Source organism: Halichoeres trimaculatus, unplaced genomic scaffold, assembly GCF_033239565.1.
Source record: "Halichoeres trimaculatus isolate MK-OKI-2021-1 unplaced genomic scaffold, fHalTri1.1 fHalTri1_scaffold_8, whole genome shotgun sequence".
NCBI classification, from domain to species: Eukaryota; Metazoa; Chordata; class Actinopteri; order Labriformes; family Labridae; genus Halichoeres; species Halichoeres trimaculatus.
In genome coordinates this window covers 3,078,824-3,106,432 of record NW_027437186.1, presented here as the reverse complement: position 1 = coordinate 3,106,432, position 27,609 = coordinate 3,078,824, and the positions used below count along the sequence as shown (strand labels likewise).

The following is a 27,609-nucleotide window of genomic DNA, read 5'->3' as shown; positions in this document are numbered from 1 at the left end:
GAGTGGACGCTGATACTGGTGTTGGACTTTCCCAACATTCTTAACACGGGGTTTGCAGAGACAGCTGTTAGCAGGTGATCTACTAAACAGTCCAGTTGGGCAGATGAAATTCTATAACATTCATACATTATTATTATCAAAGTAAGTGATGTCAGCACACAAAGCTTCAATGTTAGCCTACAACACTGTTTAAGATAATCTTTGCTCATGAGCTGCCATCTTCGCTTTCGCATGAGATCCCAGCCCCTTCAAGAGCCAGGGGCGTATTTAGTCGTTTGGGGACCCAAGGCAAACCCAGTCAATGGGGCCCTCCATGTCCTTGTAACTCATCTCCCTCAGAGTTAGACTGGCCTTCCCTGGTTCCACTGTCTCTTTCTGAGAATCAAGGCATGAGACAGTGCTAATCTTGTACATGGTAACTTAACGCAACTAAATGCATTTCCTCAAGTTCTGTTCTTTAGTTCGATTTTGAAGAAAGTGAATACATAATTTAGTCCACTTTGTCCTGGATTTGAAATCTTTTATGGTCAATTGACAGCTTATTTGTCCCGCAGTGGGGAATTTACAGAGTAACAGTAACAAAAAAGAAAGTATGAAGTGAAAAACATTACAATAGGTAAATATTGAAAAAAAAATTGTAAAAAAAAAAATGTGTAAATATCAAGCACAACATAAAACTGGAAAAAAAATCTACTGAAAGAGGTGATATTTACAGTTACCATACTTTTTGTTACTATTATTTTAAAGTTAATGTATTTTTATTTGACCCCTGTCCAGTGAGTTATGTATCCAAAAAAGAGATATTGTACAATAATGTGTATCACCGACTCAAAAAGTTTGATTTTGTGAAAATTATCCTGTTTCCTGGGCTAGATAAAGTCCTTAAAATCCTAAAAGTCTTATATGTTTATCTCAGATCTCAGGGCAACATTGTTTTTATTTCCGACTTGGTTGAAAATAAGAAAAAAAATGGGGAAAAAAGTGTTTTTTACCACTTTCTTCCTGAATCAAATTTTCAGATGTGTTGTAACATGGAATAGCCCATTGAATAAGAAGGGAGGGGGAGTACCCAAAACCATCATTAAAGATTAAGCCTTTTGATGTATTTTGAAGCATGTGAAGTAAGATTTAGAAAAAAGAAATGCTTTCAATTAAAGAGAACTTCATAAATCAGTTTTTAAGAGATGCTCTTGGGGCCCCTGGGAATCTTGGGGCCCCAGGCAACTGCCTGTGTTAGCCTTATTGTAGCTACGCCCCTGACCAGAGCTTCTCACACTCGTCACTTTATCACACAAGGATCCTTGTGCTGTGATCCTGAGACCCAGCTTCCCTCGTAATCCTCTTTTATTGTCCTCCGTGAGCTGAGCCAACAGCAAGCAATGCTCTGTATCTAGTTTGGCTTTCAATTTTTTTTTTTTTTTTTTTATCCATTTTGTTCATTGTTTTGGTCATTCTGCCAAATCAAACTGCTTTTTAAAATGTCTCCATCAGTCACAGGAGGTGCTGACAGCTGAGTCAGTGTCCACCATTAATATCAAGGTTACAGTTTTAGGTTGACGGTGCAAATAACAAATTTGATGGGATGATTTATTTACCTGTTGTTTTTTTTTTTTCATCTAATATATTTTTTTATTCGAAGATCACAGTTGTCTGTTCGGTATTTAAGACTATGGACCATTTTTCACCCAACATCCAGCCAAAGTAGTGAAAAAAAACATTCTACCCCCCCCTCTTGCTGTAAAGTTTCTTCAGCACAAAATCCTCCTCCAGTGAAGTTTGACAAACCCTGTCTGGATTCTGAAGTCAGGACATGGTTTCTAGAAATCCAGTTGATCTAGTTAGAAGTCACTGAAACTAGACTCAAAGAAAGTCTGCTGTCTCCTCCCTGGGAGCTTTTTTTAACCTCACCTTATCCTGAACCAGGAAAGATCAGACCTGCATGGGGAAGTTTGCAACAATCCAGGAATCATTATATTTTTTTTATGAAGAGTGCTGTTTCTCTTCCTGGTAACTTCCCCGCTCTTTAAATCTACGGTTATTTGATCACAACATGCAGAAGAGCCCGTCCCGCAGCAAATGATCAGACAATCTTATGAGTAATGGAGTATTCAAAGCAGGAAAAAAACAGAGTCATAAAACCAGATATGATGTTTATTTGATATGGAAATGTTTATACATATGCATCGCAGCTTATTAATTATTCATATTGTCTTGTTTTTTTTCCGATTGTCTGTGATATACATTATGTATTCTCTTCTTCCGACAGACGCACCTTTGAAATATGGAGAAGAAAGAGGTAAAAAGAAAAAAGGAAGGATCAGTGTGTGTGTCTCTCACTTTGACTACAAAAGAGGGAACGTGGAAAACTTCATTATATGGGTGAGTGACAGGAAATGTGGAGCACGACGACAGAGAGACGCACAGAATGAGGACTGTTTTTTTTTTTTTTACCACCTCTGTTTCATGTCTGTCGCTACAAAACAAAGAAGGCGTCTCTGTGGACCCCACTATCCATAACACACACACACACACACACACACACACACACACACACACACACACACACACACACACACACACACACACACACACACACTGACCCCATATCTCACAAACAATGCCACCAACCATCAACTGTCATTTTAATTCAGTGTCTTAGTCGCTCCATAATCACCGGTGCAGACAGTGAAGCGCCATGTTGCTTAACGTTGATGCATCTATCGCTGATGTCATTGCTCCCTCAGTTTCTGCTTTGATGGAAATAAACAAACATATAAAACAGAAATGATCTCTTTTAACTTTAAAAGAAATATTGTTTCAACATTTGTGGGCTAACGTTTTACATTCTAAAGCAGGACTGTACTTGTGATGGAGTATTTTAATAATGTGACTTTTCTTTTACTTTGGAAACCTGAGGTTTCAACTTGTGCTGTGGGTGGATATATATATATATGGGTGTGATATAAAGAAATAAACATCAATAAATAATAAAACAGTGTTTTTATTCTGTTTGCCTGCATGTTTGAGAAACCTGTAAGATTTTCCTTTATTTTCTCTGTACACCATCCCTCCTTCAGAGATTTCTTCCTCTCCTTCGTGGTGTGTTTTACCTCTTTAAGCTGCCATATTATTAAAGTTTTCATATTTTCAAAGAGTTGTTAAGTGTTTCAAGAGCATAACACAACTAATTCCAAAGTGTAATCTCAAATGCCCACCATGTTTATCAACTACAACAGACAAAAATTTGTTTTAAAGAAAAAGATGATGCACAGTGAAAGAGTGGTGGTTCAAAATTTAATCCAACAGGGTGAGCAGGAGGAACATCTCATATTCCATCCAATCTGTATTTTAAAGTTCTGCAAAGGCTGAAACTGAATGTTTGTAGTACACTGTAGATTTTTTCACATTTGTTTTCTAGCAAGATTTTCTATGTCAAAATGACCAAAGAATGCTTAAGTTTTTGTGATGAAACTTTTTTATAAGTTGTCATCTGGGCTTGACATTAACTTTTTTGCTCACCAGCCACTGGGGCTAGTGGTTTCCCAGAGTTACTAGCCACTCAGCATTTTTACTAGCCCACAATTTTGTTGTTTGAACTAAATTTTCAGCCTTTTAAATGTAAATGACCCCTGTGCACACTCAAATCAAGAATACATAGATTTTTAAAGCTGCAGGTCTTTATCAGGTATTCAGTTTTGATACAGTTATGTGTGAGGTTTTTCTCCTTTTATATGCAATATGCAGTCTATTAAAGGGCAACTCCGTTTTTTTGACACCTGGACCTTATTTATAGGTGTGTGCATGCTCATATACTCACTCAGACAAACATGGTGCAGCTCGGAGTCCTTCAGAAGTTATTTAGATCCAGCTGATTTTAGCCGCACTTAGCGGGGGCCACGGCAAGGGAGCTTCAGCGCGGGACATAATCTCTGCAAAATCGCTCATTTCGGCTATATGTTTTCATCCATCACCAGTGTTATAAAGTCAGCTCGTCTACCGTCTTCAGGTGGGTCAGCTGACCTGGTAAACAAACGTTTGACGGTTGTCTTTACTGGTTTGAGCCTGAGTACACGGACGAGGAGCTCCATGAAAGAAGGATGCAGGGAGAGAGACAAAGAGCTGGCTCGAGAACAACAAGCAGGAGCACGTCCATGACTCAATGTGAACTGGTGGTGTGCTTATGGACAGTGTTCGCCTATGGCATCAGAAGAGGAGTGTGTTTGTGATAACACTGGTGATGGATGAAAAAATATAGCTGAAATGAGCAATTTTGCAGAGATTATGTCCTGCGCTGAAGCTCCCTTGCCGTGGCCCCCGCTAAGTGCGGCTAAAATCAGCTGGATCTAAATAACTTCTGAAGGACTCCGAGCCGCACGATGTTTGTCTGAGTGAGTATATGAGCATGCACATACCTAAAAATAAGGTCCAGGTGTCAAAAAAAAAACGGAGTTGCCCTTTAAGACAAAGTCATAATGGCAGTAGTATATTATTGAATTTAATGAAAGTTGTTATACTTGAAGGTTAGTTGTAAAGATGAAAACTAAACTAAAAAAAATAGCAGGAAACACTGTCTGCTTTAATATTTATTAAAACCAGTAATTTTTCAGTAATAAACTAAGTACCATACTCTCTGGACTTAAAGGCACTCTTGAGTATAATCATACTTTTTTTTTTTAATTTTACCATTAAAAAAATGCCTCATGAAAAGGAAAACAACATATACAAGTCACACTGGACCATACGCCTCATTTGTTTATTTGTTTACAGTATTTCCAGAGTGAACTTTTTACATCAACCTTTGACAAGTGTTTGTACATTAGGAGCTTTAAATATTGTTCATTCAGCCCTTGATATCTGTGAGCTGTTTCTCTTCTCTACGTGCGCTCCTCTTCTCCCTCTCCTACACATTGTAGGAACAGAGTGGCGTATCTTTGAAACCTTCTCTATCTTTTTTACGTACATATAATTATTAGGCTTGTAAAGTTAGAACGACATAAGTTGAGAACCATTTAAGTCGAGGACCTCCTGTATAGCACAATACAAGTAAAGAAATAAGTACGTTATCAGCACATTTCACTGGTACGTCATTTCAATCAGGCTTGTCTACAACCTGATTAAAAAACAATGGCCTCTGGGACAAATGATTTAAGGTATCGGTTTGATTTGGCCTTACAGATCATAGTGTACCTTCTCTTAGACGAGGAAGCTGGAACTCTGAATGAAGAGGACAGAGAAGGGTTTCCAGAACGGCCCTTGCACTCTGAGTGGTTCTGGCTTTAAAAACAGAGTCAAGATCATTTAGACTGAAGCAGACGTTTTTTTGGTAGAGTCTAACATTATTCCTCTGCCTGTTTTTGTTAGTGATGCTTTAGTTTACCAAACCAACAGATTTGATAAGTTTAGGCCTGTCATCCACATGAAACTGAAGTTTTACATCACTAAAGATGATGTTTTCTGACGCTCTCAAACGTCACGGCTGAATGATGGGGATTCATTCTGATTGGCTGGCAAAGGTTTCATGTATTAAAAAAAACCCACTGCTACACATTGGTTAAGCATGCGCTGAGCTAATGCCATTTACTATTGTCAGTGAATTTTATTAAATTAAATTTTGCATCTACAGATGATTGACTTACAAAAGCCTTACAGTTTTTGCTGTTGAAAGCTGAGTTTTCTTTTTTTGTTGTTGTTGTTGTTTGTTAGTTTTTTTTTTCTTTGGTGGGGTGGGGTGGGGGGCTTTTTATGGCTTTAAAGGGGACATATCATGCGTGTTTCTCCTTTTCACTATGCCAGACTACGATGCCTGTAAAGCATTTCTGCCCTCAGTACAAGTCATTTAGTTCCTTCATTGCCCCACAATAGCGTTCTCAATATCCTCATTTTAGGCCATTCTGAAGATCTCGTTGAAACGCTCCGTTTCCAGAATGACCTCCAGTAACCTTGCAATGTCACAGCCCTTTGTGCTCTGATTGGTCAGTTCTGTCAGAGGAGCGGAGGAGGTAGAGCCAGGGGGCGTTTTTTTGCAGCATGGCAGTATTTACAAAATCGCCATATTTGATGGGGCAGACCGAGCGAGTTTGCTGTTTGCCAAAACTTCACCATAAGGCATTGATAGCACTAATAAATTGGTCCTTTTGTATTGGACCCCGAGTCAGACCCGGACGGTTCTGCAGCTCAGGAGGAAAAAAATCCACCTCGACACAGATCATCTCAGGACGCTTCAGTATGGTGAGTCAAACTGGTACTGTAACATGTATAGTTTATACGTTTATACTCAGCTCTTGATGGGTGAATCCCTCGGTGGCGGTTGTGTGACTAACTGACATCACAGAGGAGGAGCTGCTTTATCAGATTACTCCAATAAAAAGAAAGGTACCTCGTGTTGTCGCAACGGTCGAAATCTCGCGGCCAACTGGCAATGACCTATTTTCAGAGGCATCAAATCTTGTTCTAGGATATCAGAAAAAATACAATATCTCATTTTTTGAAAATTCAGGGGGTGTAAGGTCTTGTTTTTGAATTTAGTATATTATTCGTAAGTATTAAATCAGGGATATGTTATGATATGTCCTCTTTAATCAGAGAGGACAGGACAGTTGATAAAGCAGGAAACCAGGAAAGCGAGGGGGAATGATGTGGGATGATGTGCTGGATTTGAACCCTGGCAACCCGCTCGAGGGTGGACCTCAACCACTGGGTTATCTGCACCCAACTCTTTTTTTTTCAAATGAACCTTTCTTATTAACACTTGCTTGTGGTCCTAACCGTCAAATACTCTAATTACAGTAATGTACAGTACAGCTTTTTTCACACACACGCCCAGCATAAGTTTCTGAAATGATGGTGGAAATGCTTGGAAAGAGAAAAATGGGGTCTTGGCAAAAGACAAAATTCTTCAGACAAGAAAATAAAGGGCATATTTAGTTAGTAAAGGTGTTAACATCCATCCATTAGCTTTACCACCTTTCTGGGTGCAGTGGCTATCACCATAGCCTCACAGCAAAAAGGTCTCTGGTTTGATTCCCTGGTTGTGCAGGAGCCTTTTTGTGTGGTTTGTCTTCCTCTCAGAGTCCAGACACATGCTCATCAGGTTGATTGGTCACTCTTAATTACATCCAATGACAGCTGTGATAGATTCCAGCGTCCTGCGACCCCGACGGGGAAAAGCGGTAAAGAAAGGAATGGATGTGATGAGCGTCTGTGAGCGATACCACTGTCATCCTCGCTCTGAGCTGCTCTGAATATTTCAGCAGCTGCATTAATCTTTTGATCTTGTAAACAAGGATCAATAACATTCAGTCTGTTTCCTCTCGCTCACACACACACTCACACACACACCTCTCTGTGTTTCTATAGTAATGTGAGACGTCGGTTAAGGCAGCGTTGCTGTGCTTAAATGCAGAACGAAAAATCCATGGCTGTGGTTTACTAGGTAAGGTCAATGTGGGGTTATGTGAGTGTGTATGTGTGTGTAGGTGTATGTAAATGTGTATGTGTGCGTGTGTGAGTGTGTGCATCATGAAGGGCTTGTTTTGACTGGCCACAGTCTTCTCTCTTGTTTTTTTTTCTTTTTTTTTCTACATTTTTGATGCTGGGCTGCTGTGTTGGTGTTATCAGGTCCCATCGGGAAATGTTTCAACATCAGTCACTGAGTGTGTGTGTGTGTGTGTGTGTGTGTGTGTGTGTGTGTGTGTGTGTGTGTGTGTGTGTGTGTGTGTGTGTGTGTATGTGTTTGGTGACTGTATTTTTTTTTTGTGCCTTTTTTTTTTCCTGTTTCCATATACAGAAATGTGTGTGTGTGTGTGTGTGTGTGTGTGTGTGTGTGTGTGTACTGACAGCACAGTAATCTGTAGGCGGGTCATCATTCTTAATGCAGCCTGTGTCATCAGTTCCCGTGACAACAGGGGGAATGATGTGGCCGATACATATGAAACAGGGGGCCATGCATAAACATGGGGGCTGCAGGAGGAGGAGGAGGGGTGCTGAGGGCAGCGCGGGGCCGAGGTTATATGGGGGATGTGTGAGTGTGTGTGTCTATGTGTGTGAATGAGTGAGAGCTACCCTACCTGGAACTCTTTCTATCCCTGTTATTATTATTCATGCTCCCCCCCCAACCTCCTTGTCACACTGTCACTAGCCCCTCCCACTTCTGTGTGGCTGTATTTTTTTGTGTGTTAATCTGCATGTGTGTGTGTGTACGTGTGTGTTTGTGTGTGTGATAGATGGTGACAGCATCAGATCAGGATTAAGATCAAACACAGAACAACGTCAAACTCTGAGAGGTTCACTGGACATGTTCGGCCACACACGGACACACACACACACACACACACACACACACATACACACACACACACACACACACACACACACACACACACACAACTGCGGTGCATACATCTACAACTGCAGTAAAACTCGAGTGACTGAACTTGATCCCATGAGGTGGCCTTTGGAAGGGCCTTTCAAAATAAGAGCACAGAAATCTCAGGCTTTAGACAGAAAACGTTTCACTTCAGAGTCAGATTCCCACCTTTAAACATCAACATATTTATTTCACTGTCTCATGGTTGTCTCTGAGTGTTCTGTGTGGCCTGAGGTTTAATGAAGTCAAGCAAATTAAAAGTAAAACAAATAAATAAAAACGTGTCATGCTGTTTTATTATGCTGTTTTTATTTTACATGTTTCAAAGATAATAGAGTAGCTAATGTTTTCCTCCATGATGGATGTTGCAAATCATTTATTTATACATCATACTGTGATCAGAAAGCTCTCTTAGTTGGGTCATTCTGGACTGAAATGTGACCGTGGTTAGCAAATGTCCAATTCTCAATGGAATTGTTATCTAGGTGGGCTAAAAAAAAAATTTAGCCGGGGTGTATTTTTTAAAATGGTAAGGAAATTTTTTTAAATCCAAAATCCAAAATGGCTATCGTGGAAAGGATCTTTTTAAAGGCTCGACCTACGATGATGGACAATACATGTTTTCAGACCTTACTTTTGTTAAGAAATACATGTTTCAGGATTACATATTGATATGACCTTATTTTAACCTTCAAATTCAAGTTGGCTGCCACTTTTGGTGTTCTAAGGATTTATTAATTTATTTATTTATTTTATTTATTATTATTATTATTATTATTATTATTATTATTATTATTATTATTATTATTATTATTATTATTATTATTTATTTATTTATTTATTTATTTATTTTGGGGGGGGTGCCATTTTTGGGGTATTTTTTTCAGTGTTGTTATACAGTCTCTATAGGGTTATAATGGAAGCTCCGCTCATGATGAATTGAATAATTTACAGTTAAAGTCCACACAAATAACATCTGAAGTACATAAATTAGATGTTAATGTGTAAACAACACTTTTTAATTGCCCATTCCCCATTAAAAAGGACTATGGGGCTATAACTTTTCAGGTCTATATCACAATTTTTTGGGCTGTATTAAATTGTTTTGCAGTTTCAGACTAATGAAAATGAATAGATTCTTTTATTTTGCCCCCATTTTGATGAATGGAGATTTACTATCACAATGAAAACTACTGGAACGAAGACATGTGTGATGCCACAAGGAAAACACGGGTGGTTTTTGAATTTGCCCACTAAATACTGTGTATGAAAGTAGTATGTAGTAGGCACTGCATACTGCCTACTACACTTGAATGTAGTATGTACTATGACTATTCTGTTAGGTTTATTATGCAGCAATGTGGAAATAGGATTGATTTTATTTTGAATTTTCCAAACTTAATTTTAATTGTACAAAACAAACCATGAGTAGCTGACGTGTTGACATTTCAGTTATTAATCTTAAAAATCTGCAGAAAGCAATTAATTAATTTATTAATCAATTAATCTTCAAAATTTGCAATTTCGTTGTACTTGTTGCAATGACAGATAAAGTTCTATTCTGTTCTAAAAATATTGCCAGAAGCAGCATTTTTTATGCAACAGTCAGTGGTGGAGAATACTTATTATTTTAGAGAGGAATTACTTATCATATCGTGACGGCGTACAACGGCATAGAACTGCATATCGGACATCAATGATAAACATCACGCACAATACAGTATTAAGAATGAGGAGAAGCAGGGAAATTTAGGCAGTGGAAGTAAAGAGGTGAAATACAGAATGTAACGGTAAAATGTCATACTATACTTGGCAGTGGTTTACACTTATAATGCCACAGTCCGGCCGTTACGAACTGTTAATGGAAAAACAGCAACAGAACTTTTTACAAGTTACACACTGTGTTTGTTAGATTTGTCTGCAGACGAAGTTAACGTAAGTGTGAATAAACATTGTGTCATTGCAGCAGTGAAACCACTGGGAAACTCCTGAATGATGTTTTTATCTGCATTGTTTAGTAGACATGAGAAATACACCTGGCTATCTCCTGGCTTTTTTTATGCATCTGGCTTTGTTTAATACTTGCTTCTGACTGGTGGTTGGTTAAAAAGCCAGGTGAAGGTGTGCAGACCAGAACAACCCATGTCACACTGACTGTCAGTCACTATCATATTGTTTGATCTGTCGCACCATCACAGATCCTGTTTTTAATTCCCTTATCTTGATTAAACTACTAATAAAGTGTCTGATTGTGTGTTTGAAGTTCATACACACACACATGCACACACTTTTTAGGTGTGAAACACTAGCCTCAACCTAAAACCTGTGACTGAGATTATCAACCCTGTGTCATCACATTGCCTATAGTTTGTCACTTTGTCCAGTGTGTGTGTGTGTGTGTGTGTGTGTGTGTGTGTGTGTGTGTGTGTGTGTGTGTGTGTGTGTGTGTGTGTGTAACAATATGTGCTCAGTGTTTACAGGTAGTTTGTAGTGGGGGAACTCTCTGTCTTTATTTGTTCGGGTTGAGTGCACACACACAAACACTTACACACACACATACACACACAGCTGATGTGGTGAAGGCAGCTATGGCCTCCCCTCTCCACACACGGCATTCCAAAGGGAGATGTTTTCAATTCATTCATTATAGAGGGGTCGCACAGGGTCAAGTTCAATGCCAGGAAAAAAGAGCGGCTACACTGAGGAAAAGCCACCCACACACACACAGGCGCGCACACACACTTGCATACACACGATCCCTTGCTGTAAGCACAGAGGGAGCAGGAATATTGCTAGCTGAGCTATTGGGGATTTGGGGTAAATACACTAAAATTAGCCTGATGGTGTTGTTAGAGAGATGGAGAAAGGATGAGAGGAGAGGCGGTGTAAATTAAGGTTTGAAGGGGATGAATGAAGGCTGGAGGAGGTCCAGGTGGGCCTTTGGCTTTGGCCATGAGAGGACTGGACAGTACACATGACGGAGTAGATGGGTGTAATGATGCTATCAATATGCATCACAGCCTTTCTGTCTCACACACCCCTTCACACCCCATCTTTCTTCTTTCTTAAATCTTTTTTTTTAAGTCCCTGTTCTGTCTCTCCTTCTCGTCTCTAACAAATGGAACAGGGAAGGGTTGGTATGAAGTCCAAATCAAAAATATGCTTTAAACTTGCAAAATCAACATGATAAATGTTTGTTTAGATGTGCAGTTTTCATTTATTTTGGTGTCATAGTATCTTATAGGACATTTCTACCATTTTTCCCCAATTACAGAGTCACAGTTCTATGAAATTGTCAAGTGGTGCAACCAAAAAAAACACAAGTGATAAATAATTCCTCCTTCAAGACGTCATTCAAATGTGCTGATGAAATATGTTGTTTGTTATGAAATATCATCTCAAAGAATATGTTATTTCTAAACTTGATAATTTGGTTTTTGTTGTACTAAGTAAGTCAGTATGCTGTAGACCAGTGGTTCTCAAATGGGGGTACGTGTGCCCCTAGGGGTACATGAGGGCACTCCAGGGGGTACGCAAGATTCAAAAATGTGTATTCAAAAAATAGCAACCAAGCAAAATTCCTTTAACACAGCTTATTTAATAAATGTTGGAATCCAGTATTAGTTTAAGGTGATAAACTAAATACTATATTCAATAGACACAAATAGTACAGCGCTGAGTTTATCATCTCTTTTTTCGACCAAAACTGCGTAGAGCTTGTTAGGGGGTATTTGGCAAAAAAAAAAAAATATATATATATATATCACAGGGGGTACATCACTGAGACAAGTTTGAGAACCACCACTATAGACATCAGTGGTTTATCTCTAAGTTTGGGTCCATTGCTTGAAAATCATTTTAAATTCTATTTTTTTTCTCCAACGTGTAGCGGACTGCTAGAATCATATTTACAGTCAGTTTTTTTTTTTTTTTTTTTGTGCCATAACAGTTTTTTACGAGTAATATCAGTTACAGCAATTGAAATTCATCATTAACGCCAACTTATCACACTATCTGTACAGAGGACAAGCAATGGACACTTGAAGTTAAATCTATCTATCTATCTATCTATCTATCTATCTATCTATCTATCTATCTATCTATCTATCTATCTATCTATCTATCTGTTTTTATGTTTTGTTTGTTTTTTTTTCCTATAACATATAATACTTCTAACAATGAAGACACAGGTTGACCTCAGGTTTCAGAAGAATTTCTGCTCAGAGTCCAAAAAAAAAAGGTCAGTGGACAGCTCAGTGGATGGTGACACTGACTTGGTGACTTTGGTAAACTGTAGTTCAAATCCTTGTTTAAAATTTTATCCCTGTCCTTCTGGGGCTCAGTGGTAGTCGTCACTTCTAAGTCAGAGGGTTGGGGGTTCGATTCTGCAGTCACATGCCAAAGTGTCTTTGAGCAAGACTCTGAATCCCATTGCTCCCACTGTTAGTCAGTGGTGTATAAATGGGTGTCAATGTGTTAGTTTAAACCATAGACTGTAAAAAAAACAAAAAAATGGACATCCGCTTGCTCGGCACGAAGTGAGGTCTCCACAAAAACTGCTCCCCCTGGTGGCTGGCTGCAGTATAGGTTTAAAAATACGGCTTTCCAGCCATTCCAGATGGGCTGTGGTCAAACTTTAAGAAATTATTACACCTTGTAGAAATGCTTCTCACGTCCGGTTGTTGTGGTGATTTGAAGATATTATTTGTATTCAAGCCCTATTTTTTCTGAAAAGTTTCGTTTTCATTAGTGATACGAGGTTAAAAACGAGGCTTTATGTAATGTTTAACGATGATTGAAAGCTGCAGTTCTTGTGTATTTTTTGGGGGGATCGTAAAACTCTGTCGGGAGGTAGAGTCAGGAAGTGATTAGACTCTCAAAAGAAAAAAATATATATTATTTTTGTCACCCAGCTCCACTCAGATTCTCCCAGAATCACTCATCGTCTCTACCACGCAGACTCTGGCTCCAAACTGCTACAATGGTGGCGCCTGAGACAGCAGTATTTTGGCTTCAAAACCGTACAATGGTAAATGGCGGAGCCACGCTGTCCACTCTATATACAGTCTTTGGTTAAAACTGATGCTCCTCCCTAGAACTCCCTCTGCCATCAGTGTGTGAATGTGGTGTGGATGGGTGAATGAGACGAGCAGTCACAAACTTTGGGCGCACACAAACACGTGTGTTTATTTTCTTCATTTTTAGGAATAAGTTGCTTCATTCCCAAGTGCAAATTTGGCAAAAGGGGAGGTGTTTCAATAAAAACACCACTCCAGTCTTTGTCACCCAGCAAAGGTTGATGCCAATTTTGCCTTGTGCCAGACTCCACTGATGGACAAAGCTTTTCATTACTCATCAGATAATCTGTCCTCATTCACTTTCCTCAGTGTAAGGAAAGTTTGAGTTTCTCACTAAACCCAAACATGAGAGCACACCGGACCGTGGTTTTGTCCAGAGGACTCCAAACCAGTACTTGCTCACTCCTTGGTGACCCATTTTAGAAAATCATAGCTTTGTCAAAGTTGTTCACTACAAACCTAGATTCTGCTTTTGGCTGAATGTTGTGATTCCATTGTCTTCTGCGACAGCTGAACCTCAGATGGTCAGTCTGAGCAGCCAGCCGGTGGTCAGCTCAGCGTCCAGCCTGTGGCCTCAGCAGCAGGAGTCACTTGGACGGCCTACTCTTGGTTTTCAGACCTCTTTATGGCGGTCACAGTGAACCACAGATTCATGGGAAGCCTTTGGACGAGCTGCAGCGTGCACAGAAAAGAGATTTCTGTTCCCTTCACAGCTGTTCTGAATCTTTCAACCACAGATTCTTCAAAACCTTGGCCACAGCAGCGTTATTGGAACTCTTTGTTGTGGCCTTTTTTGGAAATCAAACATGCAAGGCAGGTTTCTATTAAACAGGATTCATAAATAAAGGTTAAACACAATGGTTAAGCTCCTAAAAGTATCCGAACATTTTCCTGGGAGGGATTCATGCACGAGTCCACAGCTAAGGAGTGAGTCAAAAGTGCTTTCCTCAGCCTTGGTCTGCTTTTTTCCGATAGTTAATGTTCCATTTGCAGGCTGGCTGCTGCACCATCTTCATCAGAGAGTGAAAAAAACAGGAGTAATTAAAATGTCTTAACTTGTAGCTTAATTACGAGCCAGCCACTGAATCTCTTTGTCAGTTCTACTCTTTTCTCCTGGTCCCCCTTTTTGCATAAAACAATAAAACCTCTGTTAAAAAATGTAATTTGCTCTTTGTTAAGATTAGATTCAGCCCCTCTTTTTTCTTGTCTAAGTTGAAACGTTGAATCAAATCAAAGGACAACACGCTTCTCCTCTCTTTTCCCCCCAATCTTTTACTTCTGAACAGCCTCCCCTCCTCCAGATTCCTCCACACTGTAGCCATGGAAATGGGACTTTGGGGATGAAAGGAAACCATAATTTTGTGGCGGGATTAATTTGGAGACATGAGCGATGCCAAATGAAATCCCTGTCAAAACCTCTGCTGATTCTTTTCATCGCCCGCAGATCCCTGAGAAATCTGTTCCCCATGGCGTTTATGATTTGACAGTCCAGTAGTTTTGGACTTAGTTCCCCCCTGATACCTCTGACATGTTGACATTAAGTGGTTTCTGAGACAGGCAGCACCCATATTTCAATCACCATTAAGCAGAGGATATTTGGCGTTAGTTGGAATCGGGGAAAAAAAGTGCTGGTGACAAACAGACATTCACAGATACAACAGCAGGCAAACAACTGTAATTACATTAGAGGGTGAGCAGCCAGCGCAGCCATTTGCTGTGAGTGTGGGAAGGTAAATATAGTCCGCACCTGACCCTAAGATCTATCTAAGAACACAGGACTGATTGTTTACAGGTGTCCTTGTCGGATGTCCTTTTCTCCACATCAGTTCTGTCAGCTGGAAAAACTTTGTCAACACTTTTTACTGTGACACAAAGGTAGCACACGGCAGTGGAACAAAAAAAAAAAAAAAAAGCATCAAATCTAGACCATATTCTTTTGTCTTAAAGATAAAATTATTTATTCATTTATTTATTTATTTATTTACTTATTTAATTTTAGGCTTAAAGCAGGAAATAAACACTAGAAGTGTGAAATGCATGTCAAACATGAGCCAGACTTTTAAAAGAAAAGAAAAGGAAAGTTAAGGGGTAGATTAAAGTGACACTACACGAGGGTTAGGTTTTCTTATATTCCAGACAAAAATCTTGATAAATGAATTAAACACATATATACACACATATATCTATTGATTTTCAGGTGTATCAGGTGTATCATCAAGCACCTAGGCTGCAGACTTTGCAAACTGCTTCTACGAACATTTGTGAAAGAATTGGTCTCTCCCAGAAGGCGTGGTACTGTGAGGTTGCCACCTGTGCAATAAGTCCATTCCTGAAATTTCCTCGCAACAAAATATTCCAAGGTGTCGACTGAAAGTAGTTTTGTAACAAAGTGGAAGCCATCGGGAACAACAGCAACTCAGCCACTCAGTGTTAGACCACTTCATGTGACCTTCAAATTAGCGCAAGAGCAGTGCGTGGAGAGCTTCCTGGATTGGGTAACCATGGCTGAGCAGCAGCATCTCAGCCTTACTTCGCCAAGTAACACATAAAGCATCAACTGCAGTGGTGTAAAGCACACCACCATTGGACTCTGTGGCAGTGGAGACCATAGACTGTAAAAAAAATGGACATCATCTTGCTAGACTTGAAGTAAGGTTGTCACAAAAACTGCTCCTCCTGGTGGCTGGCTGCAGTATAGATAAAGAAAATCCAGTTCAACAGTCATTCCAGGTGGGCTGTGGTCAAACTTTAAAGAATGAATACACCTCGTAGAAATGTGTCTCACATCCAATTGTTGTGGTCTTTGGAGATATCATTGGGCTGCCTCGTATTCAATTCCTCATTTTTCTGAAAAGTTTTATCATCATCAGTTATAAAAGGTTAAAATTGAGGTTTTATGTCACGTATAACAATGATTGACAGCTGCTGTTCTTCAATCTATCAATCAATCAATCTTTATTTGTATAGCAACAACTCATAACAAACGTTATCTCACAACACTTTACAAAAACGTTTACAGGTCTAGACCCGTAAAATATCTATTACCATCAAGACAAGATAAGGAGTCTTATCTCATCTTAACCCACCATGAGTAGAGGACTTTGCAGCATTTAGCAAGTTACAATGGAGAGGAAAAACTTCCCTTTAACGGGTAGAAACCTCTGACAGAACCAGACTCATGTTAGACTACACGTTCTTGTGTAGTTTTTTGGGGGGACTGCGATATAGGTTGAAAAGGAGAGACAAGAAGAGTATAGGAAAAAAATAGTCATTATTTTTGTGACCCACTCAGATTCTCTCCAAGTACCTCATAGCTTCTACTGCGCAGACCAATGATGGCGCCTGTGACAGGGGTATTATGGCTTCAAAACCGTACAAGCTACACTGTCCACTGTATATACAGTTAATGGTGAAGACCTGTTCCCTGGCATGAAGAATCACACTGCTCTGTCTGGCAACCAAATGGATGAGTCTTGGTTTGGCGGTTGCCAGGAGAAGGTCACTTGCTTGGCTGGATTGTCCCAAGTGTAAAGTTTAGTTGAAGAATGGGTTCGGTGTTGGGTTGTTTTTTAGGGGTTGGGTTTGGCCCTTAGTTCCAGTTAAAGACACTCTTAATGCTTCAGTTTACAGAGACAGTTTGAACAATTTTATGCTCCAAACTTTGTGTAAATAGTTTGGGGAAGGCCCTCCTATTCTGACATGACTGGACAGCGGTGTACAAAGCTAAGTCCAAAAAGACACGAATAAGTGAGTTTGGTGTGGAGGAACTTGACTGGGCTAAACAGAGTCCTGATCTCATCCCAGAGGAACACCTTTAGGATGAATGAGAGCAGAGACACAAGCCAGGCCTTCTGCTCCTACATCTGTGTCTAACCTCACAAATGTGCCTTTGGAAGAGTGGTCAAAATCTCCCATAAACACACTACTAAACCTTGGGGAAAGCCTTCCCAGAAGAGCTGAATCTGTCATAGCTGCAAGAATGGATGACATGAAAGTTCATGTGTGTGTGAAGGCAGATTTCCTGGTACTTTTTACACATTGTGTAAGTCAAAATGTCTTCAAGGTAAGTGTGTGATTTAAAATCTTTAGACATTATACATGGAGAAGCATGCATCCTGCTCAAAGTCTTCAATTAACCAAGTTGCTCTTTAAGTCAAACTGTAGAGCCACATGCCAATCACAAAGAAGACAAATTGCAGGATGTCTTTCATCGTTGTTCTTTGTTTTACTGTGTTGCATTTTTCTTCGTCTTTGGATTTATAGGTGGGTACACTGTGTCATGCTGCTATGGCATCAGTTATTATGTAACTGACACATCTATCAGCTTATGCACCACCTACCAAGAAGGGCACGGTTGGATGCAAGCAGGATCAGGCTTTACTGATCCAACCTGTACTAAAATGGACTGCCTGGTTAAAACAGGGCTCGGCAGTCAGTCCACAAGAACCATTCAGTTTGGTTTATTTTTGATTTTACCCCAAAATGCAGATAATATTGTATTTCATGCTTTCACCTGACTAAAATATGTATTGATTAAAAACCTTGTCAGTGCATCTTAAATAAATTTGATGCGGTCTTTGCACCCACTATGACAATCTCCATTGTCTTAACGACTGTTCTCATTGTGTTCAGTCATTTCTCATGTTTTAACTGTGCAGAGCAGTCCAAAGTATTTCATGAAGATGGAATAAGAGCAGTTTTTTCCCACTGGAAAACCCTCATTCCACCTTCCTCCTCATCCACAGCCCTGTACGCCCACCAATCACACCTTGCATGAACATGTCCACCTTCTTGTTTGTGTAGCAGAGAGAAGAAGCGTGATCCTGCCTGCTCGCTCCATTCAAATTCAACCAGTTTTTGTGTGCACACCCGCTGACACACACGCACACGCACACACACACACACACACACACACACACACACACACACACACACACACACACACACACACACACACACACACACACATGTTCCTATACACGCACACACAGACACAGGAAACCCAAACACAGCATCCCACATCAACTGGGACTTTATGAATCTCATATCTTGCGGATATACCTGCATACTACATGGCTTACTGCCTATCCACCTGAAATCCAACCAAACAAAGAAATGTATTCCCTTAGTAGAAGCCGCTCTTTCTTGAGGCTTTACAACCACCAGCTGAGCTCCGTTTAAGCAAACTTCCAATTTTAGAGCTTGCATTCAATTTAAGACCTAGAGACAACAGATCTAACAAGCAGGCAGGGAAGCGATCACTATTAGGACTTTCTGTTGTTTGTGTCGTCCGTCTTTTTTTTACTCCCGAGTCTCCGCTCTGTTGTCAAGCTGTGCTTTGCTACCAGAAGACAGTTCTTCTTCTGTTACAGGAAAAGTTTGCAGCTCAAAACTTCCTTGGGGTTTGGGGAATTGGGGCTTGAAGAATGAAAGGTGAGGGCTGTGGAGGGTGGGGAGAGTAAGGTCAGTCCACAGCATGCTCACTCCTGCAATATCTGGAAAGTTGCAGGCTTTCTGTGAGATCAGAGCAGGATTTTTTTTTTCCTGAATGCCTGTGCCTTCATCATCCCTAAACTGACACCCAGCATTCCTTCACACACCCTCCCTCTAAACGCAGATTAAAGATTTGCCTGTCAAGGGTGCACAGTGGCTGCTACACAAGCCAACAACTTCCCTCTGATTTAACTTTCATACCTTTTTACAAACCAGCTGCCATACATTATTGATGATGTGCAAAGTTGAGATGAGATCACAAACAGAAAAGCCACTGCCCACACGCTCATGCCGTTCGTCTCGGCTGAACACACGACATGCACACAGCAGATGGTCATGTTTTCCATCGCGAGACCAGAGTTACAACTGGACTCTTTTTCTGCAAACACACCCTGTCCATCGGTGCAGAGTTGGTCGGGTGAAGGGGGCTGTCCCTTTGAAATGATAAGTAGAGTCTTCCGACACTGAGGGACTGTCATTGAAGTCTTTGTTTGCCCATCGGTGGCTCAGAGGCGTCTGTGAACTTGAGGGTCGGAGCAGAATAGAAATGACCATGTAACCTACTTCGAGGTCACCTAATGAAGGAAAATGTATTCATATATTTTCCTGGTTGTATTAGTTCGTGCAATATGCTTCGCTTTGAAGCCCAAGGTTGCAGGTTCATTTTTGAAGTGGTTTTCAATCATCCCTTGGCATTGAAGTTTCTTTGTGCTCGGAAGCTGGGCTTCAGAGGGCTACAGGTCCTGTTCATCCTCAGAATATCTACGTACTGGCTATGGCCCATGAGATCCTTTTAATTGTTCTCTGTGTCACAGGTGAGAGAGTTTCTAGGAATTTAAATACCCACACATACATACCATAGAAAAAAAAAAACAACTCTGAAAAAGTCCATGGAGTGAATATTCAGGACAGGAAGCATCTGTACGGTCTCTCTTTTTCTGTCCAGCCGTCCATCCCTCGGGCTGCTGCAGTTCGTCCAGACCTGCTGCGGCACAGTTGCCTCAAGCAATTTTTCCCCTCCATCATCACCTGTATTAAACACTCTCACACGCCCCATCCCTGCTGACACACCACCCCCTGCTACCTCGCCACATCCTGGACCTATTTTCCACATTTTTGAGGCTCTTCCTAGCTGGACCCCCTGGTCAGATTCACAGCGGGGACCCCTCCAGCCCATCAGAGAAGTAATTCACACTCTGCCTCATTTGAGTTATTTACTCTATTACCACCCTGGCTGGCCCATTCCCCACAGCTACCCACTGAGACCTGAAGCTCAGACTGGGTACCCAGGCTTCTAGGAAGACTGGCAATGCCCTTCAACACCTCCCTCTCTGTGCTACCTATAAAGGGTGCTGCCACCTCAATCTGCAGCTGGCACAGTATGGAGGGTGGGGTGGGGTGGGGTGGAGATTGTTCAGCTAGATAGAGCTGAGGTGTAGATGCTACGTTGGTGTGTGTTCATGTACATGCATGTGAGTGTGTCAGGCAAGTGCTCTCCCCATTGGTAGTCCTCTGTAAGTCATTATCACACCCAAAGCCTGTTCTTCTCTCCGATGACTTGATAGATTTACATGACTCTGTCTGGGGAGCTGTGAAAAAGACAGGGTCCAGTGAAGAGATGAGAAAGAAGACAGCACCATCATCCTCTCCAAAATAAGAAGAGGGACAGCACAGTCACACCTTAATAAAAAAAAATGCCCCTTTTTTGGTGGGGGGTTGATGGCGCTCCTCATACTTCACACAATAGGTACAAGTCTCCATCTCCCCCATTGTAGGATTGAAATAGCCCTCCTCATCAAAGGACCCCTCCAGCTTCTCTGCCAGGGTAAGAAATGAGTGATTTCGCCAATCTCCCTCATCTCATTTCAATCTCAAATCATGTCACTTTTTTTTCTCCACATATTACCATTCAGTATTATTCTGGCTTTTATGGATTTACCTCACTGTGTTACATTGTCTTCAGAGTCTGACAGGGTCCCTGAGAAAGGCACATAGCCAATTGGTGTGACTATTTGTGGTGCTATTACAGTTCTGTTGGAGATAGTAGGGGAGCTCTGAGCCGCTGTGTGCAGGGACAGTCAGCTTTTCACATCACTGCGACAAAATGAAATATCCAGCCTGTTAGTTTGGGCATCTTTTAACCTTTGACCAAGAAAAGATATTTTATTTTGTTTTATATAAAATGCTTAACAAAGTCATTAGACCACCTGTCATCAAAACCGGTCTTACTGGTGGAGGTAAACTGACCTGCCCCACCTATTTCAGATACATTACTAACATGACCTAAGATCCTTGACCAAGGGCTTCATGTGGCTCTTTGATGTCTTTGCAGTGGCTCCTTGTAGATTTAAAATAATACTATTGAAATACAGAAATTTTACTTTTCTTACAGAGGGCATTGATGATTAAAGACATGGACACAAAATAAAATCATGGGTTAATATTTTGTTAAACTAAATGTGCATCACATCTGTCAATATGTCAATAAAGCCTGCCACCACTCTACTTCACCTCCTACAACATCAACAGCCCACTAACTTACCATGCACCTGTGGCTAACCTCAAGTTTTACAGCCCTGGGAAGATAACTAAGGGCATATTCAGACCTGGACTGTTTGGTCCACTTTAAACAGACCAGGGTTAGTTTCCCATGCTAGTGCAGACTTTTCATGCAGGTGTGATTAGACACAAACGAACCCTGGTGCGGACCAAACATCAGGACCCAGACCCACTTTTTAAGGTGGCCTCGGGTGCGGTTCATGGTTCTCCAGTGCAGGTCTGAATATAAACCAAGGTCCATCTGAACTAACTACAGGATACATGCGCCTTTTGGGCCTTTAAAGCCACAGTAACCTAACCGTCTTTGGTTCATACCTGATCCTCCGTCTTCTCTTTAGCCACGCTGTTGCTATCATGTTGTGGGTCAGGACACGCAGAGCATAGCGTCTCCTTGCTGCGCACATTCATCTTCGCTGTTCCAAAATTTGAAACAATGTTGTTAAGCCTTCTTTGAAGGAGCTGCTCTTGAAACTGAAAATGTTTTTGCAGCTCTAATAAGAGCACAAACACACACGTTTACCTCCATTTTTAGGTCTGTATTCTGTGTGCCGCCTTTGTCAGTGCTGTCCAATGAGAGCACTGATCGTCACACATGTGGATGTGTTTACAGAATATAGTCCACTTGCAAAGAGTACAATCTGAATACGAACCACACCAAACAACAAAAAAAAAAAGTCTGCTTTTGGTCTGGACCAAACAAGTGGACCAAAGGACTTTTCTGGTCTGAATACAGCCTTAATCTACAGAAAGACAGATCTGGAAAAAATAGTACAGATTTTAATTCTGTGTGGATGGATTCATTTCACTGCCAATGTGCCATATTGAGATGCATTCTTTATATGTGGCAAGACATTAGCAAACAACAAAAAATGATGACTCGAGTAATATTTTCAATAAATATGATATTAAAAGTATTTTTTCAAAAAGTTTCAAACTTTCTCATTTCAAACTTTTTCATTTCAAACTTTTTCTAAGTTTTGCAAATTAATGAATTTTCAAATATTTAAAAAAAAAAAATTGTTGCTCTTAAATAAAAAATATTTTCTTGAAAATTATGTTTTCTTGTTTAATTTGTGAAATTTCAAAATTGTTGAAAATTCAACATTTTAAACTCTTTTAAACTGAGGAATAATAGAGCAAGATATCCCATGTATAAATCCAATAATCAAAAAACAATATCCCTTGCTTAGATCATTATTTACTATTTTTTTTAAGTATGTATAGAATTGTATAAACTTTATAGTCTTTATTATGAAGATAAAGTAGATTTTGTGGCTCTGGAATGACTTAAATCCTGGTGAGCTGGGGCAAAATGGCTCTTATGAAAGTAAACATTGCAGACCCTGGCTAAGACCCTTCAAATGGACTGTTGTTTTTAATATTGTCTGAGAGCTGTTTTGTTCACAGGTGTCTTTGCCAGGATTAACATGACATTAGACCAAACAGTCTACATACCCCAGCCCATTAAAGCAGCCCTGAAAAACAGTAAGAGAACAACCAACCAGCCACAAGAAACAGATGCTTTTTTTTTTTTTTTTTTTTTTTTTTCAATTTTAGGTCAAGTGTGTTGGAACATTATATCAAAATGAAAAAAAAAATAAAAAAATTATATATATATATATATATATATATATATATATATATATATATATATATATATATATATATATATATATATATATATATATATATATATATAATTGTAAAATCACACAGGTGAGGTGCTGAAAAACGACACCAAGTCAGCCAAGGTGAATATATCTGTATGTAGATATTTTTAGTCATCATCAAAAAATGAGATTTGTATCAAGCTAGCATAAATGTAGCATTAGGTTAGTTAGCATAGAAGTCTTTTTTTTATGGATGAACAGTGAGCAGTGATGCCACATCACTGATGAGTGTGTATGGGGCAGATTTCACCCAACAGATCTGTTCCATTATTTTTCTTTTTTAAATATTTATTCATTTATTTTGATTATTATTGAGACATTCAGAGTAGCTTCCACTGGTGTGTGTACGTGTGTGTATCTGAACCAGTATGTGCAGGGCTGTGTCAAAACATCTCCAGAGTGTTAGGATTGGTGTTTGCCCTCGTGTCTCGCCAACTCTCCTTTGTCGAGCTGAAGCAGCAGGTGTTGATGCCTCCTCCATTCAGAGTGTGGCTCACACCATTTAAAAAGTGAAGACACACTCGCCTGGTTTGCATATGTTTTGGGTTTTGGGGCTCGGTGCAGTCAGGTCCATCTGGGTAGGATAGGATCATTGGCACATCAAATAGACATCTTAACAGTCTCTTTGCTCCTCCCCTCTTGTTTTAGACATTTACACATCTCTTCCCCCTGTTTAAATGACTAAAGACTGGTTTATGTGAGACCATGTAGGTCAGTGTAACCCTTTTCTGATGCAGAAGCCTACACATGTAGCCTTGTGATGGGAAGTTTGGCTCCTTCTAGAGAGCTGGTTCTATTGGCTCAGCTCCCAAAGAAGAGCCGGCTCTTTCAGATCCCAAACGGCAAATCAGTTATTAATTTAGTAGTATTTGTAACCTGGCAAGTATGAATGATTTGTGTATTGATAACCCGTTTTTAATTAATTGTTTCCATGAGAGGTCTCATTCTGTGTTTGTGCTCTGTTACAAAAGCAGGCATTCTTACTTCAGTGCTACTTTTATTTTATTTATTTTTTTCTCACAGAAATAGAATAAACAAAGTATGCTGATCCAGATACTGCTCACTCATATTAACATGTTTTTGCAATGCACTCTGTACCTCAATGCTTGCTACTGTCTCACTCATTGAGTGGGAACAAGATGCTCTAACTGACAATGACTCATGACTGTGTCGACCACCACAGCGTAGAGTCAAAGCAGACGTATAAACCAGGCTTACTCTCCACAGTAATGACCTTCTCAGTGAAGACTTTGTTTCATATGCAGTGTTGAGAAATTGATTTCCATAACCCTAGGATCATAATAGCATCTGTCAGACATCCAAGAAAAGACACATGGTGACCTTGTATGCTCTCTCTGTTCTTTTCAGGCTGAACCTCAAACCTCCTCTGGTTGTCTGTGAAGACTGACACAGTCTCCTCTTTGGATGAAGCCAAAGACCCCGACATTATTAGCAGACCAGAGTCTGGTTAGATTAAGGTTTTGGCTACCTTGGGCCCATTTCTGGCCTACCTGGACGTGGCTGGTGTAGGGGAACTTGGTTGATTAATCTTTGCCCTGAGATTGGAAGCATAGCACCCTCAGCTCTGTATGTTTATCATATGCACATATCTCTTTTCCAAAACCAGTATGATGTGGTTATTTGTTGTCTGAATAAAGTCAAAGTCTACAGCGAATACCAACCAGCTGTATAAGAGAGCGTGTGAGAGCTGACGCTGAACCAACGCATCTCACTAGCCACGGTTACATGAAGAGTTTTCCGTTTTTCCGAATAAATCTTTCCGAATGACTTTTCCGAAAAGAATAGTATACATGGAAGGGAATATTCCAATCTCTGGTCTACATGCGCCGCTGTAATTGGACAGAATAGTCAATGGGGCTCGGCAGAAAAACGTAAACATCACAAGATTTATCAAAGCTGGAGGACGACGGATGTTTATCGTGGTGTTGCAATACTCCGTATTGCGAGTTTGCCACCCGTCCAGTCTTGATATTCTGTTCATTTCTTTCAAAGTTTGGATCAAAAACAAACTTTCGGCAGCAGTCCAGTGCTGACGGCTCGCCACCATTTTTTAAGTTGAGGAATGTCTCTGGTTGCGTCTTACGTCATATCTGAGCATGCGCTGAAAGAACGCACCCTGACGACTTTCGGTTTGAGTGGATACATGATACCTCAATCGGTTTGGGGAAATATATGATGCGGATATAGATATTCTTTTTTTCTGGCAACATTACCCAAATTTTAACAGCATAGAACAGATTTGTTAGCTAGGCCTGCAAGAGGAGACCCAGAAAACCATTTTCAGGATCAGTCTGTTCCAGTAGACGTGCAGTGAGGTTCATGACGAGGGAGGCAGGCAGCCAGCTAAAGTTGGAATTTCTATATGTGTGTGTTATATATACGGTGCACTGCTCACATTTGCTAATACAAACTGTTACTGGCCAGCCCTGCCCCTTTAACGCAGTGAAAGTCTGTGCTGTGTGTGTGTGTGTATGTGTGTGTGTGTGTGTGTGTGTGTGTGTGTGTGTGTGTGTGTGTGTGTGTGTGTGTGTGTGAGTGTGTGTGAGTGTGTGTGTGTGTGTGTGTGTGTGTGTGTGTGTGTGTGTGTGTGTGTGTGTGAGTGTGTGTGAGTGTGTGTGTGTGTGTGTGCGTGTGCGTGTGCGTGTGTGTGTGTGTGTGCGTGTGGGTGTGACATAGCAGAAGGAGAGACGGTCTGAGTGCATGCATGGTGTGTGTGGGGCAGGAGAACATTATTTTGGTCTTTGTTTCCTCAATAAGTGTGCGGTTGTGCACAAGGTGCACCTTTTTTTCCTCCTCTTTAGTCTTTTCCCTCACTTTGGCCTGGACTCCTAGACACCGGATACCAGCAACGAGCCAAGTAAATAAATGTTAATCAGCTTTCCCATCTACAGTTCAGAGACAGACTGAAGTCCCGGAGTTAACATGACGAAATGCCAACTAAAACCCAAAACATACGTTCACCTGCATTTCTACAGGATTTACATCAAAGGAGAAATGTTGCAGCCACGGACACAGGAGGACACTTCTAGATGCTTTACTCGTGCAACTTTATTTCAGCACTTTCACAGAACAGTTTTTCCCTTGTATCCTCCCTGCAGTGTCTTCATTTAGCTGCTGAGTATATGCTACGGTGCTCATGCTCTCTCAGTTACCGTCAAGCATCAACTCCAAAAACACAACAGTCTTCTTCTGCAGCTTTTCTATTGTTTCTGTTTAACCTGAGCGCAGGCGCCACCTGCTGGTATAATAATGCAACCACGTCTACACTTAAACAAAAAAATATAACACTGCAGGCATGTATGTAATTAACAATGACAAAATCGAACACTGACAAAATATACGGCTTAGTAGTGGGGTTTCTGATAAACAAATAAACAAAGGTCAAATGCAACTATACAAACTGACTGACCCCTAACACTCTCCCCCACTTTAAAATTGTCGTCCCGACATTTTAATTGTACCTTTCTTTACCTTAAACAGTTAAATCATGGACAATTGTAATCAAACCAAAAGACAGGGCTTATCAAAGTCTACACTTTGAACTTAGAACTTAGACTACCGTGCACTGCAGCTAAGTATACTCCTGATATTATCAGTCCATGTGCCCTCAAATTAGCATAATATACTAATATTACAACAACCATGAGTTTGTACCTTTCGATGAGTCATTTTTTTTTCCTTTAGAATTTCATAGACACATCTCCATCAACCACACATTCAGCCATCAGTCCTTTGTGGTCTACATGTACAAAATCCACAAAAGGCATTAAGGTATAACAGTCTTACATACTAGTCTAGTTTCCCTTCACCAAGGCCGCCAGTAACCTTTAACAGCTACCTCACAGTCAGCTACAGTTCTTTCTGCAAAACTTGGCTGACCAAGAGTATCATACGTCAGCATTCTGGGTTGCTTCTTCTGTCTCCATGGATACCGAGCTCTCTGCTCTGCCTCGTCAACCTCATCTCCTGAACTGCCAGAGTCTGCTGCGGCTCCAACCTCTGCGCTCTCCTCTGATGCTGGGGAAGGGACCTGGTCCTCTTGCTCCTCCTCTGCAGACTGGAGCGACCCCTGTAGATCCAGAACAGCACCCTCATCCTGTGGGTAGAACTCCTGAGCTGTAGGGTCGAGTGCAGTTGACCTTGGTGACTTGGTTGAAGACCATGTGAAGGTTACAGCAGGAAAATCTTCATCCGAGTCATCCCCCACATCCTCTTGCATGCATTTGGTTTCAAGGTTTCTCCTTGTTTTGCCTTTTTTCTTTGCTCTGGTTATTGTTGGTGCCTGACTGCTCTCAGCTGTTGCTGGTAGGAACTCACAAGGAAACAACATATTTCTGTGCAGTATCCTTCTTCTACCTTGGCCGTTTTCGGGCTCCAACTCAAACACTGGACTGTTCTCTCCTTTTTGACTTTTGATTACATA

General features: G+C 40.6%; 1 long non-coding RNA gene across 1 annotated transcript in view; it reads left to right on the top strand.

Annotated features, from left to right (window-relative positions):
- LOC141795336 (uncharacterized) overlaps nt 1–2,943 on the top strand; it is a 273,641-nt gene extending 270,698 nt beyond the window's left edge. Inside the window, exon 8 of the long non-coding RNA XR_012598585.1 lies at nt 2,267–2,943. This is a non-coding gene — a long non-coding RNA (uncharacterized LOC141795336). The remainder of the gene's footprint in view (nt 1–2,266) is intronic.
- Nucleotides 2,944–27,609: the final 24,666 nt, after the last annotated feature.